The 5,294-nt window shown below is 36.2% G+C and overlaps 1 pseudogene; it reads left to right on the top strand.

Annotated features, from left to right (window-relative positions):
- Nucleotides 1-3,113: 3,113 nt before the first annotated feature.
- LOC145243184 (U2 spliceosomal RNA) lies at nt 3,114-3,343 on the top strand (annotated as a pseudogene).
- The last annotated feature ends 1,951 nt before the right edge of the window (nt 3,344-5,294 follow it).

Below are 5,294 nucleotides of genomic sequence, written 5' to 3'. Positions count from 1 at the left end.
AAATCCTTTTAGACTGAGACAATTTTTTTTTATTTCTGTTCCTATCCAGAGTACCCATTTTGGGGAGCTGGAATATCCCCACATTAAAAACTGACCTTGTGTCTAACTCTACCTTGGTGAGGTGGCAAGTAAATAAGAACAATAAAACTTACTTGGTTTTTCGTTAGGAGACAAAGTGTAGTATCTGTTTCGATACTATATTTCATTTTTTTTTCTGTCATAGATGAGTGTAGGAGAAATTTATCTAGTCTGGGGGCATCGTTTGAAATTTTTGTTCCAACCCATAATGCCAATTTTTCGGTAGCTGGACCCCCCCCTCACACACACATTAAAAGCAGACAGAGGGAAGTAAATACGAATTACAAATCATTAACAGTTTAAATATTATATCTTTTGTACAATGATTTATTTATATATGTGTGTACGTTGTATCCTTATGACCTAACAGTTAATAAACGTACTACGCACGCACGCAACCACACACACACACACACTCTCTCTCTCTCTCTCTCTCTCTCTCTCTCTCTCTCTCTCTCTCTCTCTCTCTCTCTCTCTCTCTTTGACACACACACACACACTCACTCTTCCTTTCTCTCCCTCTGCTTCTGTTTTCTCTCTATGTGTGTGGTGTACCCCTGATGAAGAAACGTAGAATATGTCGGAATAGTTTTCTTTGGAAATCAGTTGTTATCGTTGGTGTCAACTCCAGACAGCCACTCATCACTCAAACATCGTGAATGATTGGAGAATTGGGTTTCAAGCGCAAACAGCAAGGTCACCAACCGGACAAGACGTGGCCTAATCATCATGAACACACACACACACACACACACACACACACACACACACACACACATACACACACACACACACACACCGTTGTATCTTCTTTATTTATTTTTTCTTCGACGTCCATTTGTCTCATTCTTATTCCCTTTTTCTCCTCATCCTTCTCCTCCTCTACCTCCTCGCCTTTCTCCTTTCCCTTCTTATTCTACTCATTGTTGTTGTCCTTTTTTTTTTACTGTTTTTTCTTCTTCTTTTTTTTCTTTATCTCAAGATCAAGTCTCCATAGCCAATGAGTTTCAAGTGTGTCCGTCTCTGTGAAAATACAACATTATGGTTTTCTAGAAAGTTGTTGGCGCATCTTTACAATGACGCCGTCATGAAAGCGATACGATTAATAGTTTCAAAAAATATTTATTCATGGAACTTACCTTACAATGAGTGTTTTCTTGATTTGAATTTGAATTTTTTAAACGTTTCGTAAAAATGGTCCAATGATTATTCAAGAATGTTTCCTTTTTACTTTTCAATTACTTTTTTATTGAAATTGTTTTCACTTTTCAATTAATTTTTTATTAAAATTGTTTTCATTTTTCAATTAATTTTTTATTAAAATTGTTTTTATTTTTCAATTAATTTTTTATTAAAATTGTTTTCATTTTTCAATTAATTTTTCATTCAACTAGCTTCATTATGACAGAAATAATATTATTAGTCAGCGTTTACGCGAAAAATAATCACATAATTTATGTTCGACATCTTCCGGCATTTTTCGTAAACTGTCCGGACCATTCAGACGATAGCACGGTGTTTATACTGCATACCGAACTATAAGTAAGAAAGAAATCCGTTAAAAATTATAAGTCATTTTGTTAATGTAAGGTTCTACAAAAAAACAAAAAACAGTACTAATGAAGGAAGATAATGCGTTTTGGCAAGTAATGTTCAAGCAATAAGATATACCATACAAGTGGGGGCGGGGGGAAGGGGCGCCTGGTTTTGATGTTACAATAACGCCATCATGAAAAAGATACGTTGTTAATAATAATAATAATAATAATAATAATAATAATAATAATAATAATAATAATAATAATAATAATGAACCTGGTTAGCTTCGTCGACCTTCTCCGGTAAAGGCGGCTTGGGCGATTAGCGATAAAGTAAACCTTTCTGAAATGTCAAAAAGTTAACAAATCCATTCAGCTATACACATTTTTAAATAATATACCAAAATATTACTACGGCAGGACGCTTTCATATTTTCATTAATAACTGACCACGTCTTTGTGTACATTTTTAGTTGCGTGCAAGCGACTCTATGTCACTCCATCGGTCCGTCGGCGTGTCCATAACACTTTTGTGCTTGGCCTTTTTGGTTAAGATCAAAGGTCTGTTCTTAATAGACGCTGTTCTTAGCTTTTTAAGTTTTTTTGGACCTTTTGGCCAATGTGCCTAAGTTTTTTGTTCATCGTTGATTTTGACTGTATTTTTAACATGAATAAAAGATTTAATATCTCAAAGTGTAGTATCTGTTCCGGCAGATATTTAAAGCAAAGACCATATGTGGGGGCGACCCTTCATACCAATTGTCACTATCCAACTCCTCTACTCCCCGGGGAGTTGGTCCCCATTTCCCCTTCACTCCTCACACTAAAAATCGGCCTTGTGCCTAATTTGCTCGGTGGGGGAGCAAATAAATACAGCTTTTCTTGGCCTTTTGGCCAAGATCAAAGTGTAGTATCTGTTCCGGCAGATACTGCAAGCAAAGACCATATGTGGGGGAAACACCACATATAAGACTTTGTTCAATGTAGGGGAAACCCTTCATACCAATTGTCACTATCCATCACCCCTACTCTCCGGGGAGTTGGTCCCCATTCCCCCTTCACTCCTCACATTTAATCGGCCTTGTGCCTAATTTTCTCGGTGGGGAGCAAATAAATACATACCTTTTTCTTGGCCTTTTTGGCCAAGATCAAAGTGTAGTATCTGTTCCGGCAGATACTGCAAGCAAAGACCATATGTGGGGGCAACCTCACATATACGACCTTGGTCAATTTAGGGGAAACCCTTCATACCAATTGTCACCATCCAGCCTCCCTACTCCCCGAGGAGTTGGTCTCCATTTCCCCTTCACTCCTCACATTCAAAATCGGCCTTGTGCTTAATTTGTTCGGGGGGGAGCAAATAAATACCAACCCTTCATACCAATTGTCACTACCCAGCTCCCCTACTCCCCGGGGAGTTGGTCTCCATTTCCCCTTCACTCCTCACATTAAAAATCGGCCTTGTGCCTAATTTGCTCGGTGGGGGAGCAAATAAATACCCTTTTCTTGGCCTTTTGGCCAAGATCAAAGTGTAGTATCTGTTCTTACTACATGCTGTACTTATGTTTGTTACTTTGTGATATAAAGGGGGGTCACTTTTCTGTATTAATTTAATGTAAAATGATCACCCACTTTACAACCAGTCAGTCTCAAAGCCACTCAAGTCATTCTCCAGATCATTTAAGTTGTTTTTGAAGGATTCCAGTTATTCTTTAAGCATTCAAGTCAGTCTTAAGGTCATTCAATTCACCCTTAAGTTCATTAAAGGCATTCTAAGTCATTTACTTTTATTTATTTAAGTCATTTCAGCCCATTTTTCGGTTATTTTAGTTTATCTTTAAGAATTTCATGTCAATCTTACATTCATTCATTCATTTATTACACGAGAGCACGCGACTAATAGCCATCGGCCTTTTTTTATTATTCTATTCCCGCTTTTTTTAACCAATGAAACATTAATCCACGTTAAACTTTTTTTTACATGGGGGTCACCACTTATCAAGGCCCAGGGGCCACTCGTGATTTTAGCGTAGTAAACATTAGTGAGAATTTTGTAACTTGGATTACTTAGGGGGACGGTTCAGTAAGAACTTGTTCACGTTGAACTTGAAAACAATCAGATTGTAGTTAGCTGGAAAGCAGGTAAACGGAATAGAGTTCCACAGGCGAGCAGTTCAAAGAAAGAAACCCTGTTCATGGAATCTACGTTTAGGTGTAGGCACAGATAAAGAGCGTGGGAAATTGTTGATAGTGGTTCTGGCTAGACGAGTGTTTTTCGTTAAAGTTTGGCGAAGGGGGCATAGATTGAAGTTCAGATGAGCACCTGCCATGAGAATAACGATAAAATCAGGGACAGGCTCGCTATGTCTCTTCTGTGGGAAAGACGTTGCAGGGAAGAAAAAAAGGGCATCCCCACTAAGCTACGAAGTCTATTTTGAACACTGTCAAGACAGCTCCTGCCCAGATGTGGCAACGGTACTCCATCGTTGGCCGAACCTGGCCTTTATATAGGTAGAGAATTGCATCAGGAGTAAGATATCTACTGGAACGGTAGGAGGATCCCACCCTTTTTCCAGCGACTTTGGCGTGTTCCATTTTAGATTAAATTAAAACATATTTTTGGCACTTATTTTGTTGGCATTCGAATCTCACTGTAAGTATAATTTAATATATAAACGGCTATATGTTTGTCTGTCTGTCTGTCTGTCTTCATATTTTCAAACTCTATCTCCTCCGAAACTAAAAGTCACAGAGCGCCACTAGGGGCCTAAAATGATTGGATTTTTTACGGTCCGTTCTTTTATGGGTCTTTAGCAGTTTTAAATATTTTTAAGGGGATCATACATGGGTCGAAAATGAAAAAATCGTTATACATTTTGTACATTTATCTAAGTTTATTTTTTTATTTTTTAATTTTAATCGGTTTATATGTGTGTCAAGTTGGTACAGTGGTGACGTCGCCAGATTTGAATGCTACAATATGGGTTACGATTCTGCTGATTGCCCCTTAAATACTTACTTTTTTCATTTGAAATTATAACTCTATAATAATATATACGAAATCTGAACAAATGAAAATATGATATTTAAGCGTATTTTACGACGGGGCAAAGCCGGGCCCCGACCCCCACTAGTACGGTATATCTTTTATTGCTTGAACATTACTTACAGGAAAAAAATAACTTAAGTTTTAACAGATTTGTTTGTTTTTGTTTTGTTTTGTTTTTACTTATAGTACGGTATACAGTATAAAAATCATGCTATCGTCTGAATGGCCCGGACAGTTTACGAAAAATGCCGGAAGATGTCGAACATAAATCTTGTGATTTCTTTTTCGCTGACTAATATTATTATTTTTGTCAGAATGAAGCTAGTATAATGAAACATTAATTGAAAAGTGAAAACGTTTTTAATAAAAAATTAATTTAAAAGTAAAAAAATATTCTTGAATAATTATTAGACCATTTTTACGAAATGTTTAAAAAATTAAAATTAAAATCAAGAAAAACACTCATTGTAAGGTAAGTTCCATGAATAAATATTTTTTGAATAACAAACAAATAATAGCAAATAATTTTTTTTAATTTTCATGATTTTTTAAAAAGATTTTGTGCTTTTTTTAATTATTTGTTCAAATCCAAATAGATGTCTAGTTTTTCAAAAAAAAAAAAAAAACGT

Source organism: Euprymna scolopes, chromosome 21, assembly GCF_053919585.1.
Source record: "Euprymna scolopes isolate OS-2025 chromosome 21, ASM5391958v1, whole genome shotgun sequence".
Classification (NCBI taxonomy): Eukaryota; Metazoa; Mollusca; class Cephalopoda; order Sepiida; family Sepiolidae; genus Euprymna; species Euprymna scolopes.
Note: the sequence above shows the minus strand (reverse complement) of the source record. Positions and strands in the feature narration are given on the sequence as shown.